General features: G+C 40.5%; 1 long non-coding RNA gene across 2 annotated transcripts in view; it reads left to right on the top strand.

Moving 5' to 3' along the window:
• The window catches only part of LOC139583537 (uncharacterized), a 45434-nt gene extending 30826 nt beyond the window's left edge, over positions 1-14608 (top strand). Inside the window, exons 5-6 of one of the 2 annotated variants that reach the window (XR_011676569.1) lie at positions 3001-3059; positions 14100-14608. This is a non-coding gene — a long non-coding RNA (uncharacterized lncRNA). Of the gene's footprint in view, positions 1-3000; positions 8574-14099 lie in introns of those variants that run through there. The other variant, XR_011676568.1, reaches the window with a different exon arrangement.
• Positions 14609-15842: the final 1234 nt, after the last annotated feature.

Below are 15842 nucleotides of genomic sequence, written 5' to 3' on the forward strand. Positions count from 1 at the left end.
CTCGTGCGTCGAACGTTCATGGACGGTGGAAAAACGAAGAGTTTTTAGAGGACGGTGGAATATTCTCCAAGAGGGCGTTTTAGAATGACAGTACCTCTTTAGTGTACTAAGACCCTATAATTAGGCCACAACTTTTTAGGCATTGTCCTGCGGTAAATGGCCTAGCCTTTCACTGTTTCAAAAAACAGTTGGCTGACTGTGCCCTATTTTGTGTGCGAACTATTGTATTTCTATTGTTTGCACTTTATGTACACGTTTAAAATGAAAGCGTGCCAGCTTTACAGAGAATGCATCTCGAATAGGCCAACACGTTTTCTTCTACATTGTGTAGTCCTATTGGCTCATGCAAAATGGCCAAATCATGTGAGCCTCGCATAGACCTACTTGAACGATAGTCATTTTGACCAATAGCCTGGTGTTTTTTTGTTAATAAATTCCCACATTTCCACCATAGAGCGATCTCCATACGTCATCCATTTTATAGCAGTGCCTGTCTGACAATAGCCTGTATGGTTGGGAGCGGCGTCGGTCCATGAACCATGCACAACCACCATGCAGTGTCCATCTTATCTCTCCAGTTGATGGCGTAAAAGTTCTGAGTAAAGGTTGTAATTAGATAGGCCACTCTCATGCTGGGATTGTTTCTCACTTGTGAGGGATACCCAGATTATCCCGAGCACTAATAAATGAACAGGAGACAATGGCGGCCAGACAGGCCCGCTACCCCCTCCGCCTCTCGCTGCTCTCGCTGTCAGCCACAGCAAAACAGGACTGGCGTGGAGGAAACCTCACGATTTCAAGTCAAGAGTCATACAGACCAGACCACAGCCAATTATAAATAGGGTGCTTCAATAGGCCTATATGGTGGTATTAAAAATGGAATAAATGTAGTTTTATGCGTTTTGTTTTGCAGGCTCTTATAGACCGCAGAGTCCTATAGGTCTATACATGTCAATATTGAAGGGCTACATTGGTTGTTTTTGATTGATTCTTTTGGACAGTATGGCATCGTATATCCCTTAATTGGTAGACTTCGTCTGTTTGTGGTGTGTCACCCTTGCACCCGGTTAACAGACTTTTCTTAAAATGTTGACATAGGTTACCTCACATTTTCTTTCTACCTTTCTACCTTGCACGTTATACGGGTGCACATATTCCGTTATTTGGGTTATGTTGCCTAAAAGTTAGGTGAAATGAAGTCCCAAAAAATGTTAGGCTACATTTGATGTCTTGTTATTTTATAATTCCCAACATCGTTTCGTGACTATAGTTTTTTATTGTAAAGAATGGTTACTAATTCAGTGTGGATGCGGGGATGCGTGTAGCCTATAGACCTTTTGTATTAAATGCATGACTGAATTATACATTCATATTTTTTTATTTAACCTTTATTTAACTAGGCAAGTCAGTTAAGAACAAATTCTTATTTACAATGACGGCCTACCCCGGCCAAACCCTAACCCGGACGACGCTGGGCCAATTGCATGCCGCCCTACGGGACTCCCAATCACGGCCGGTTGTGATACAGCCTGGAATCGAACCAGGGTATGTCGTGACGCCTCTAGCACTGAGATGCATTGCCTTAGACCGCTGCGCCACTCGGGAGCCCCGATAGGCCTATAACATGATAATAAACGTGCATTTGGCCACAACCTTCTTAGCAGAGTCTTTACCTATCTCTGCAGCATGCCCTCGTATGCATTTACGCATTTACACATTGTGCATATCATTTCGTTTTACGATTGAGATCGTAACCCATCTCTCGTAGCCTATGGTAGACATACATGAGCTGTATCGGTTAGCATTGTGTCAGTTTGGCAATAACGCCCCCTTTAAAAAGTAGTGAGATTCGTAAAGGGGTATGCCACATTGACATTTTTATTATGCCTGAATGTGACATCATTCTGGTTATCATGTTTTGTTGTTGTTTGTGTTGTGCACATTGCATATAGCGTATTAGTCTGCTGGTGGTCAATGCCGCAACACGAGAGCTCACACCTGGTTTGCAAACGGTATTTGATTTACTAAAGATTTCTTGGGTATTCGCACGTCCGCACTAGTCTAATCCCCCCAGACAAAACATCGCGCCCTGACAGCAACCCTATACCTTTCCTTGAATGGACACTGGCCCGACGAAGGAAATCAGATATTTACTCAAAGCAGTCAATTTTCAACGAATTCCAAGGGATTTATTCTTTAAAACACCTACTGCAATAGTTGGCAAAAAAGAAGGATGGTAATCGGCAAAGCGAAAGCCAGTGCATGTCAATTATGCCTCTTATGGGTATAGTAGGCTTTATGCCTTCATGCGCTCCGTAACCTGATAAATCTAGGCCACTTTTTCCTATTATTGTAAGTGTAGCCTCGTTAAACACTTCCAATTAAAAGTTTGTCACTCATAACATCAGTCGAGTCTGTTTATTGTATAACACAAAATAACAGGTTATTATGAACATTAAAATTTAGCTGTATCCTAACCAATTTTGTTAAAATCGGAAAGAAATGTTGCTCATGTAAATGATATTAGCTAATAACTCATTTATGGTTATGTAAAATGGATGTTTTGCATTTAAATATTCATGTGCTCCTTCGGGGAAGGTGGAAATATTGATAACCCTCAAGGCCATGCATGCATACAACCCAAACCTGTCACTTTTCTACAGAGCTGCAGTGTGCCTGCTAAATGACTAATAAAATGTTATGCAAATGTTTATTGTAGACTAGCCTATAGCCAACATGAACCGAGAATGAACAATTCACGGAATTCAGTCCAAGACTGTCTACTTTGGAAGATGCTGTGACAAAAAAAAAATGAGTGTTGATACATTTCATATGAACTACCAATTCTGCATACATAATGTGTCTGCGTATACAAATTCGTGCGTTTTTCAGATACGTTTTAAATGTACATTGGTTAGGTTTGGCCTACGTGTGCGTATGCATGTACTGCAAACCGTCCTGAGTACCTAACCCTATTTTTCCTGTTTTTCTTTTGGCTAGGATTTTCTGAGACGTCACAAGAAGTTACTGCCATGGATTGAGAACCTCAACTACAAAAGGTGACGATGCACAGGGAAGGATTTGTGAATGGAAGCTGTTCACGGTCTATGCTAGATCATAGATCACATGTGCTGTGAGACCGTTGCAGTGGTGTAAAGTACTTAAGTAAAACTACTTTAAAGTACTTAAAGTAAAGTACTACTTAAAGTACTACTTTACTATTTATATTTTTGCCAACTTTTACTTTTACTTCACTACATTCCTAAAGAAAATAATGTACTTTTTATTCCAAACATTTTCCCTAACACCCAAAAGTACTCGTTACATTTTGACAGGAAAATTGTCCAATTTACACACTTATCAAGAGAACATCCCTGGTCATCCCTACTGCCTCTTATCTGGCGGACTTACTAAACACAAATGCTCCATTTGTAAATTGTGTCTGAGTGTTGGAGTGTGCCCCTGGCTATCCATCCCCAAAAAATAACTGTGCTGTCTGGTTTGCTTAATATAAGGAATTTAAAATGGTTTATACTTTTACTTTTGATACTTAAGTATATTTAAAACCAAATACTTTTAGACTTTTACTCAAGTGGGATTTTACTGGGTGACTCACTTTTACTTGAGTCATTTTCTATTAAGGTATCTTTACTTTTACTGAAGTATGACAATTGAATACATTTTCCACCACTAGACCGTTGCAGATGTGCATTATTCGCCACCCTCCCTCTGCCACCCTCCCTCTCCCACCCCGGTCACCGTTCCTCCCTATGAATGGGGTCGCTAAGATATCAGCTCTGTCACCGGGGTCGGCCCAAAGCCGCCAGCTTCCTGTGCCCTTTAAAACCGGAAAGCACGTCTCTCCCATTTGAATAATCTGTATAATTTCTGTGGTTTGTCTCGGTGAGAGCTGTTTTTTTCTCCATCCTAGGTCACTCAAGAGCAGAACAGTAATATCACAGTCAAATCCACACGCCATCAATCCCGGCCTAAAACATCCCCGTCTTTGTTTTTGCCTATTCTTAGTAGCCTAACTGAGTGTTTTCAGATTTCTCTGAAATATGACCTATAACTAATTACAACATGAGTGAAATAGTTTTCCTTCCAATTTTTTTAAATTAAGTATGTTAAAACGCAGGTTTAATGTGTTTGAATGGTGTGGGCATACCCTACCACAACAACAGAATGATTTGGGCATATAAGGCTACCTGTCATGAAAAATATTTAATGCGAGTAGACCGCTGATTGAGCAGCTCAGCCAATGAGCAACATGAGCCGTCATGTTCTATGAGGAAGCATTTTTTAAACGTCTGTTTGAGATTTTGCAGGTTAGCGTTTTTCGTCATGAGTCTTGTTCTGGAGGCAGCTCTGCAGTGTGGTTACTAGTAGGCCCAACCACAAAGTAATAAAATCACATTTTAAACCTAAAGTACACTGCTAACCCTAATGCCTAACCATAACCTGAAATGATGACCAAAAAGCTTAATTCTGTTTCTTGCATTTTTACAATATTGCCAATTTTGACTTTGCAGCTTGCCCATCTAGCGGGAATCGATCAGTTCTGCCTCAAGGACAAGACTCATCCCAATAAACGTCAACCTGCGTTTGAGATACATGTTTATTTGTGGTGAGGTTTTTTAAATGTGTTTTTTTTCTTCTTCAATTTATGTTTTGGTCACAAAAACTAGTATAGGACGAGTCAACAACATTATTTGGGTATGAGTTCACAAAATGTTAACTTTTAAAAGTGATATTTTCATTGGACAGTTTACTTTAACTCAAAGTTAATCAAAGGTGGAGTGTAGCCTGTGTGACGGGACCAGAGGTTATAGCATATATTGAAGCTCCAAAATCCAGCTTCGATTCTTTACCCTATATGTAGCCTAAATTGTTGAAGGGTGTCCCGTCCCCGTCCTTTGTTTTAGGATAAATGTTTCCTCAAGCACACGGACCGCGTCACCGTCGGGGTCGTGCCAACCGAATGGAGATCATTTATAGGTTCAATAACTCTTAATCCGTCTGATCGCCCTGGTGTAGATAAGCCTCCTTTGAATTGGGATTGTTCTGGAATCTGTTCGGATTTCAGCATAGAGGTCCTAATTGAGTTTACCGCATCCCTGACTGCTGCATCCCCCGAACACAATTAAGGTCTTGCTCAGATAAAGCTAACTGACCGCCAGTCCCGTCTAGAAAGAATGCACTTTTTCAACAGTATATTCGTTAGACGTTTATCTCTTTGGGGAAGATGATGTGTAATTAAGCGTTATAATGGCGTATAGCCTATACATCAAACTATAAACCGCAATGCTATATTGACCTGATGCGACCAACGAAGTTTTATTTTAATTTTTATTCTTATTTACATATTTTAAATATGTTTTTTGAGATTAAGATGCAGACAATTTTGGGGGTAAACAATTTCTAGCTTTGGTAAAGTCAGTGTCCTCTATTTAAAGTTTAGAGCCACAAGAAACACAATAAGTATGGTGGTAATATGGCCCATATTTGAAACTTACACACTTTTGTTCCTTCCTTAACTGAAGTAGGCCAAGGCTAAAAATTGCCATGGATGTAGGTCTAAAATCAATGCCAAACAAGAAATGCTGTGCTAGGCCTATATGTTAAAGGGGACAGTATGCTGCTAACAGCTTTGCTTCCTTCACTGTCCGACTGCCACATACTGGTTTCGAACCAGTGATCCTCTGCTTCGCATCGCCTTGACAACGTTCCAACGGGTTGAGCCACCCAAAAGGTACCAATTGGACGGCTCCATCCGCAATATTTGTGGAGTGTACATTCTTAACTCTGTTACACATGCCCCTATACGATGAATTTAAACCTGAGATCACACGCATTTTTCTTTAATTGGCGGTTTTTCGCTGTCAATCAATACTCAACGCAAAGACAACAGGCTTGTAATTTTATTTTTTGCAAAAGCATCAGGCTATGATTTCAGGTCTAATTTGATATTCTTCTAATGTGGTCAGAAATCCTGTTAAAGTTGTGAATATATATTATCACAAATGTGTTCCAAAAGAATACAGAAGGCTGAGCTGTCATTGTCATATGCGTTTCTATTTATGACAATTGAACCAAGAACTTATAATAATTATTTGTAAAATAAATGGAGCTTATTTCAGTATGAACAGTGTTGTATTCAATCGAGGTATATCATACCACAAATATAATATAATAATTTCAGTTTTAATGTCAGGGTCAAATGCAGGTAACACTTTACATCTTTAGTCTATTGTGTTTTTCGTCCTGATTCAGAATATTGTTTTTGTTGCAGTGCATTTTGATAATCAAGTATATATAACACTTATCAGTTAATAGTTTGAGTTCCACTCGTAGCCTTTAATAAGGAAACTTTGTATGGGCCATAAATGTTTGGTGATAAAAAGTAGCCTACTAGTCTACAGTGTAGCCTAATGGAAAGGTTTTGGATTAGCTTGAGTGCCATGTAGTTTACTTTTAGTAACATTTGACTAAATTGCTATAATTTTTCCAATATTTTTTTTAATGAAAGATTTATTGGACTTGTAGGCCGATTTCACCACCACTCTTGGAGCCTTGCCATGTTGACGTTTGTATTCTCCAATGGTAACATATAGGCATATATAACATGAACACCAAAGCTCGCCTATACACATCTACGTTTATACAGCCGGACAGCCAGACGTTCCACGTGTCACGACGTCTTACTTGTGACAGTAAAGAATAAACACCACGTGGTGGCTATTTCCACGAGGTTAATGGCTTTAGACTATGTCATATAGAACAAATGCAAGGGGATGGGGCACTTTATGAACTTGATTAATGGCAATTGGCACTGAATATTTGCTCACTAATAAAACCACGTCGAGCTGAACAATATACCCATGTAATGTAAACATGATGAAAGATCGACTGCACACAAGTCCAACATCAATAAAGTAGAGGTATTTTGGGTTACCTGTTCCAACTTCTATAACTTCTATGGCGGGCTACCGCCCACGCATATGGCCCTTGAATGTTATACTGCAGTATCCCGATGCCTCGCGCGTTTTAGATGGTCGAAATGCCTCGTGCACCTGTCCAAGGGGGTCTGCAATTGATTACAAGGGACCACGACAAGTGGACAGCTGGGGAAGCACTTGTTACTCAAAAGCCACTTCCACAAGACCATTAACTCAATGTATTGGTAACGGCAACTGCTTAAAGTTGGTCAAATGGTGTAAAAAGTTGTCATTTTGTAAAGTAATTAGGCCTACAGTATGCATAAAGGATTTGCGTAAACCATTATCATAGTTTATCGATAATGGTTATGCGTAAAAGTTATTGGCAACTATCGAATATGTATGTGCACTGAGAGTTCGGCTATAGGCTTACTCAGCTGTTTTGCACCCGACCTGGCCATTCGACATTATAGGTATTAAAACGTTTGCGATAGTAACTCCAACACATCAACAATAAAACACGAATGTTTTTTTTATATTTCCACTAGAGATATATTTTAGCTTCAAGCTCAGGTATAGCCTTATACATTTATATAGGCCTAAACTCAAATTAATTAATTGGCCTAAAGCATGCGTAAAGGTTAATGTAACAGCACTGTGGAATCAAAAAATGAAAATAGCATAAAGGGACAATTTTATCCGAACCTTATTAGTGCGTCCGTGTCTGTTTTGGACAAGCACTCTCTCATCGAATGTCTCATCCAGTCACAAATGTGAGTGGCCAGTTGCGATATGCTTTTAAGTCCAGTTTACTTGAACTTAGGAAAGAGGTCAATCGTTATGAGAGGCTATTCGAACCCTCTTCTTGTGTGGCATCATGCCCCTGCACTGTCCCCAGTTTTAACTGACCGAAATAGTGCTGCAGGATCTCATGAAAGCACATTGCTCGATGACGCACCTTTCACCCCTCTCTCCACCGGAATTGTTTTTACCCCCAACGGTGAAATGTGGTGACGGTGACTTTTACATCGACAGGTGGTATTCGTAAATGACCTCATTTCACAACGATGTTTCATTACACTGGTGTCAGAAGTGAGATTATTATTATTGTCTTATTTATAACTCTTGAGTGACTTTAAAGATGATTTTCGTGATAATAATATATGCCTAATCCGTCTGATTTTGCATGTGATAAACTGGGTAGCATATACTATTCTTGAATTTGACATGTGTTGCATATGTTAATACCATATGTCACACTTTAAACGAACTATAACTCAAAAAGCTTTACAGGGCGTAACTTCTTAAGAGCACAATTTAAATGTTTTACAAATAATACACGTTGACCTAAATTGTTTCTAAGAAATTCATGAAAAGGCAGAGATGGGATTGGAAGTTAGTTGCCAAAAATAAACCATTGTGAAGGTTTTGTTACTAACACAATCGGCGCTGAAGTAATTCTGAAACTTTTAGAAACTTTTTAGGGGTGTTTTTATGCTGAGAACTCGAGTGAGATTTCTAATCCATTACACATGGGCAATAAAGTATTAACTAACTTTCTGCACCGATGCATGCTTGCCGGGCGTGTGTTCGTTATATCAATGACCAATAAAATATCACTCAATTATGAATCCAGACAGTTTATCTTGTCCTTTTTTGTTGTGGTAAATGTATTTTCTACATTTCTTGTTTGTTTGGAGCGTGGAAGCCCTATTACATGATAATTGTGTTTGCACAATTTGGGGGTGGGGGGTGAATGATATTTGCATGCTTTTTGTGGATGATATTTATATGAATATCATTGTCTGAGCATCGATTATTCAAAACCCTGCAACGAAAAGGCGCACATTGATGAATTCTATTTACCGATGCAGCGCCACGTTTCAACTTCATTAGGCTGTAATCTGCTGGGCCGGTTTACCGCTAATCCCGCACAGTAATATGCAACACTGGACATATATGCACAAATTGAATGTGAGCTTGTGTTGTAATATGACATGTGTGTGTGTGCTTTGTGTTTCATTTGCACTCGAAAGGATTTGTTTGGATGAGATGCATCATGTGGCATCACCTGAGGTTTGATAATGTCAACGCGTGATTGTCCAGTAGCGGGAAGAGAAAGCGTCAGAAGCAGCATGCAGCATATAGGATAATCGGCAGAGCAGGCAAAGAAAGCCCCTCATCTCCATTTATGCATGTTTTCTTTCCTATTCCAATTGTAAGGGATATGTTGAGTTAAAATACATGGTAGATATTGACATTTCTATTCTATTCACTTCTATCACTGCCATTCTTGTGGTATATTCTCACATATTTGTATGCTCACAGCACTTGCTTGAGGGTTCCACTTAATTATAAAGTAGTTATATGCACTGAGTGTACAAAACATTAGGAACACTTGCTCTTTCCATGACATAGACTGACCAGGTGAATCCAGGTGAAAGCTATGATCCCTTATTGATGTAATCTATTCAATACACTTGAATCAGTGTAGCCGAAGGAGAGGAGACAGGTTAAAGAAGGATTTTTAAGCCTTGACACAATTGAGACATGGATTGTGTATGTGTGCCATTCAGAGGGTGAATGGGAAAGACAAACGATTTAAGTGCCATTGAACGGGGTATGGTAGTAGGTGCCAGGCGCACCGGTTTGAGTGTGTCAAGAACTTCAACGCTGCTGGGTTTTTCACACAAGAGTTTCCCATGTGTATCAAGACTGGTCGACCACCCAAAGGACATCCAGCCAACTTGACACAACTGTGGGAAGCATTGGTGTCATCATCAGCCCGCATCCCTGTGGAACACATCGACACCTCGTAGAGTCCAGGCCCTGACGAATTGTGGCTGTTCTGAGGGAATATTAGGAATGTGGTCCTGATGTTTTGGACACTCAGTGTATTCATCATACTTTAAATGCTTAGATGTTAATTTTCTGCTTATACCATGGTGTATTTTCAGATGTTTTACATTTTTAGTTCTATTAGCTCTGCTGTTGTGATATTGCAGTCAGACATTTATACAGTAGGTGCAGTATTATACTGAATTGGCCTCCGCACTGGTCTATTCAAGTTCTAGGGGGCGTTGACCACCATAAGTCAACTACAACACTGTTTACAGTCACCTAACTAAATGAAGGAATAGTGAAAACTGTCAGAGTGGATCAGATATCAATCACACTTATTTTTTGAAGCCCTTTTTACATCAGCAGTTGTCCCAAAGTGTGTATCACATGAAGAAGAATGTGTGGAAGATTGGAGAGGGTACAACATTAACGACTACCATTTGAATGGGATCTGTGAGGTAATTTGACCTAAAATGGAGTCCATTTGCAGCCAGTTCAGTCAGCTCCTTTGTGGCATCCACTGTAGTATATTACTCCATGCTGACCCAAACAGGTAAGGAGAGATGGGACTGAGAGAGCGAGGCAGGACAGGAGTGACTCTGCTCTTGGTAGCCTCTCAAATAGCACCCTATTCCCTACATAGTGCACTATTTTTGACCAAGACCTGCTCACAAAAAAATAATTGTTCTATATAGTGCCAAATAAGGGTTATTTGGCCTCTAACCATAGCGGATCCCTTTTTGGTGCTGTTTATAACCTTTTTTTAAGGTTCTATAAAGAACCATGCTCATAAGGTTCTAAATCGAACCTGTATGGTGCTATAAAGAAACCTTTCCTAAGATTATATAAAGATCCACTAATAAAGGGTTCTACATAGCACCAAAAAAAGGGTTCTGCTATGGTTACAACCCTTTTTGGGGCTATATACAGTATAAAACTTTTTTTATGGTTCTTCATAGAACCTTTATGGAGAATGGTTCTATTAAGAACCTTCCTTAATCTTCCTTGTAGATGTTTTGAAGAACATCGTTCTGGTTATCCATATTATATTGTTAAAATTCCTTAGGCGTTATTATGTTAATTGACTAGTTGAATTAGGTGTACTAGCTCTGGAACAGCTGGGGGTCCCTGAGGAGAGAATTTAGAACCACTGAGTTAGACGACAGCTCTCAATTGACAAAAGGCCTTACGTGTGTCTTTCACAAGACATTGTCACTGGCCATAGTCGTATTTAACATTTAATCGCATAACTCAACAGATTAGATAAACTGGAATGACATTCTCACTTAAGGTTGCACAAACAGAGCTGTTAGCAAACCATGTCCCAAAATATTTGAATGAGCTGACTCCCCTACATTTCAATTATCACCAAAAGAGGAAATAACTCATTTTTTAACTGCAAACAACCATTGAATGACTCAAAGGGTTCATTATGATTCCACATAGAACCATCGACCCTTAAGGAACCCTCTTTTCTTAGTGTGTGGTCTGACCAAAGCCATATAGGCCAGAGTTACCTAATCCCCCCCCCCCCCCCCCCAGTGCATGTTTGGTTGTCACAATAACACACTATTTATTGACTGTTGCAGCGTGAGCAACTAGTGCTAGTAATTAAGTGAACAACTATCCCAAAATGGAAATACTTGACACAAATAACAAGACAACAAGCAACAGAATCGATCTCTTCAGTACCTGTTAATGAATTAAGTTGACACCGAACCAGAATAATTATCCTACGGTATAGGGTCTTCCTCTCGTATATTGCTTGGTCTGCAGCGCCATCATTGTGGACATGACAGGTAAGCTTGCATGCAGACAGGCTACTATTTTTTGAGATAGCTAAATAAGATATTTATATTTTACAAATAGTGGTATTTCACGGTGAAGCTAATATTGCATTAAAGCTGATGTTTTTTTCTGAGTAGGCTTGCATTGTGAATAATTCATACAACTACCACACCTGTGCATATTACTAAATGACACTGATATTCAAGATAACATGGTTTTATATTTGCTGATAAATAATATTGAAAGGTGATATGATGCAATCCAACTATGTAGATTAGAAGGCCTAGGCTCCTTCATCCTAATGTAAGCTAAATGCATTGAATTAAAAAAACTGTACTGGCATGTGATAAAGAATAACATGTCCAATATAAATGTTCTTGAACAGTTGTCCAATTTCTTTGATTTGTTGGATTTTATAGTGAACTCTGTCTGTCTGTCTGTCTGTCTGTCTGTCTGTCTGTCTGTCTGTCTGTCTGTCTGTCTGTCTGTCTGTCTGTCTGTCTGTCTGTCTGTCTGTCTGTCTGTCTGTCTGTCTGTCTGTCTGTCCGTCCGTCCGTCCGTCCGTCCGCCCGTCTGTCTGTTTTATCACAAAACAAAGAAACAATTCAGTCTTTCTTGTCCAAGTTGTAATCAACCCCACCAACTATTTGTTGAGTCAGTATAGAGAAACACTCCTTGTACTTTCTCCAGCCAAGACATTTGTTGATATTATCAGTCTTGCCACTAGGATGTCCACAGCTGCCAAGTCTATGATGTCCAGGCAAACAGGATAAATACTGTCATCTGGTGGTAACCAAAGCAATCACCACTGAATTGTTATTGTCTTTTGCAAATTAAGGGAACATAGGCCACTGCACTCTCTACACACTTTTAATGGTCTGCTTTTCCCAGAGCAGAGGGAGAAATGTCTTCATCTCAATTTTTTAAATATAGGCCACGAATACATCCCTTTAATTTGAAAACATAAAAAAAATTATTTGGAGAAAAACTCCCATCTAGCGGGACTAGTGTCAGTTAGAAGCACTTACAGCTTACAGAGAGAGAGGGAGCACTGAGAAGCATATCAAAGAGGGCTGTCAGTGTATATGACAGGGCCTGGGAGAGTTATATGTGTATCACAAGCTGAGCGGGCTGACAGCAGTCCCCGGGCCAGGCTCTGTTGTACAGAGGCCCCTGCAGAGAGACGGTAGGGGGGAGACAGGACAGGCCCTACTGCCGGGCCCCACACCCGCTGAGCCAACTCCAGGTGAGGGGGCACAGCCACTCTAGTGTGCCACGGGCAACACACGCACACATAAGCTTACACACACACACACACACACACAAAAACACACACACTCAAAGAGCACCAGCTTCCCCACTGCACCACAAATATACTTTAGCCTAAATATGAAGCAATGCTTCTTTTCAGAATCAGAATCAGAATATCCATAATAGAACCTATATGTTTTGTTCTGCTTTGCTGTTATACCATCTTCAAATCATAAAATCTTTCTGCTTTGCATAGTATATAACATCTACTGGCATGAAAGTTGTAACCCAATGTGTTTGTCCAATGTCAACATAACATCTCAAAGGTCTTCATGGTAGTTTGACCTGCTAACAACCATAAACAATATATCCTTTACAGGGGGGAAGTGTGTTGATCTATCCAGGAACCCAGTTGAATTAGATATGGCTGTGGGGTGGGTACGTCCCAGTTTCAGGTTGATACATCGAATGAATTCACTAACCCCTCCTGGACTGTCTAGGGATCCTGTCTGGGTTTCAGATCAAATAGGCACTATTCGCCAAATCTCTCAGCAGATGACTACCTACCCCTGTGGAGAATCTGTCCTGTAGAGAAAACTGGCCTTGCATCCCAAATGGCACCCTGTTCCCTACATAGAGCACTACTTTTGAGTTTTAGTGAGTTCTGAGAAATTTCTATAAAGTTAAAGATCCTTTACTGCATTTCTATACAATTTAAAAACTCCAAAATGCTATTTGGAGAAGCTGTAAGCTTGATTCAACACAGTCAATCTACAAACACATAGCCAATAAGCTATACAATTAACAGCTATACATTCGTTCACATCAACGCAGCACTGGGATTAAAAACTATAATTTAATACTTACAGAGGGATCTGTTAGCAGAAAAAGTATTTTATTAACAAAAGGTAACCAAAAAATTTGCTTTACAGAATTTTTGTTGTCGCAGTTTGACAGCAATTTTCTTGCCATTCGACACATTTTGCCATGGGGTAGGGAGAAATTGCCATGGCGCCTAGTGGCAGCCTAGGCAGAGAGTCAATTCTGTACATATTTAATCATATTTAATAGTTTTTATATAAATAGTTTGATAAATGGTTTATTTTTCAATAGCTAAATGAGTGCAGATCAAGTCTTGATATCAGGAATTGGATTCCTGCCTGTAAATTGATGAAAATCAGTGTCGTCAACAAGCTAGCTAATGCTAGCTAGAAGGTGTATGTTTTCATTTGAATTACACCTACTGACTTTTATTTTTTTTCTCACCAACGGTGACCCAAGAGGAGGCTATGCATCTTCTGAAGTACGGAGTGAGCTGTAGTATGTGGTGAGCTAAAACTTCATCAGAGTCCCAATACAGAGAATCTGCAGACGGTCGGAGACGACCAGATGACATCAGGCTGCCTGCCTACCTGCTCTTGGACATGCTGACCTGACCAACACCTCCGCTGACCATCTAGTTATGAGCTTCCAGATCCTCTCATGATGGAGGCTTCTAGAAGCACTCAAACAGACTTGATCTAGATGATCGAGCTACTGCTGTAGCCTATATTTCATGACTTCTTGTTGTTTATTTTGCTTAGCATGTGCTTTGAGATTCTGTATGCCATGAAAAGTGCTATAAACGTTTAATAATAAATTATTAATTCATTTGAAAACAAATTTCCTGTAATTCCAGAATTTTTTCTCCATGATTTATGCCATGTTAATATATCTCAGTGAGAGTGAATAAGAAATTCAAAGGGGGCTCCCTGGAGGTCAGTGCCCCTGGGCATGTGCCCTGCGTGCCCGGTCGATAATTTGGTCATGATTGCTACAAGTTTAGATAGACTCATTTTCGGAATGACACTACTTGTGTTTTCTACTATTGTAACTCTCAACAGTAAGTCGAGACCCCGAGTGAGTTCCTAAACATTTTTTTTACTAGATCCGTATCTTTCTCTCCTTATATGTAACTGAAATGTCCTGTGAAATGTCCTGTGTACTGTACATAAACAGGTACAAAATCATATCACACTCACAATTATTAGAACTAGCACAGTAAGGCTCTGGATCACACTGACATGTTAACATGCGGTTGGCTTTGACTCCACTTGAGGTGGATGGAGAATAATATTGTACCATACTACGTACAGCCCAACTGTCAAGTGTTGGGTTAAGTTGGCCCTCAGGGCACTGTATCAGGACCTGTGTTGTTTTCTAACTGCTAATGTATGAGAGAAGGGTGTGATGCAGAGGGGGGAGAGAGAGGCAGAGGAGAGAGAGAGGCAGAGGAAAGAGAGACAGGGGCAGAGGAGAGAGAGAGGTAGAGGAAAGAGAGACAGGGGCAGAGGAGAGAGAGAGGCAGAGGAAAGAGAGAGGCTGAGGAGAGAGAGAGAGAGATTTGTGTTGGCAGAGAGCGGTTGTCTATTGGAGTCCTTCAGTCAGCTCTGGGTGGAAATGAAAAGGGTTGACGCCTCGCCAATTATTCTGACTGAGTGGAGGAGGAGACATTAAGAGGGGAAACGTAGCCGTGGCGTGTGGCGCTGGATCGCTGCCCTGTCGGGAGAGACGCAACGCTCTCAGAACGAGGGCTGAATCCGGCCTGAAAATTGGCCTCACTCCCAGAAATGTCCCCAGTGCAAAAGGTTAACTGTCAGTCCCCTGCTAGGTATAAATAGAAGACTGCTCTCCAGAAAGGCGTGTCAGGAGGGGGGAGCAGATTGGGGAGGGGGTGCTCCCCCTCTTATGATAGTGATCCTAGTGATCCTAGTGATCCTAGTGACAGGCAGGGGTATATAAGTTCAGCGAGGGGGAGGGTTGACAGGGAGTGAGAGAAAAGGGGGAAAAAGCTGAGTACATTATAATGGTAGTCGAGACTGTGACAGGGGCCTCAGACAAAAGACTGTCCTGCTCTATTCAGCTTCCCCTGCCGCAGACACAACAATAACAATCCGGGCTAATCGAGCTTCCAATAGAGCTGCGCTGATGGCCCAGCACTTTTGGAAACCATTGTTTTGTGGAAGCCATCTTGACACATAGTAA

This window comes from Salvelinus alpinus, chromosome 8, assembly GCF_045679555.1.
Source record: "Salvelinus alpinus chromosome 8, SLU_Salpinus.1, whole genome shotgun sequence".
Lineage (NCBI taxonomy): Eukaryota > Metazoa > Chordata > Actinopteri > Salmoniformes > Salmonidae > Salvelinus > Salvelinus alpinus.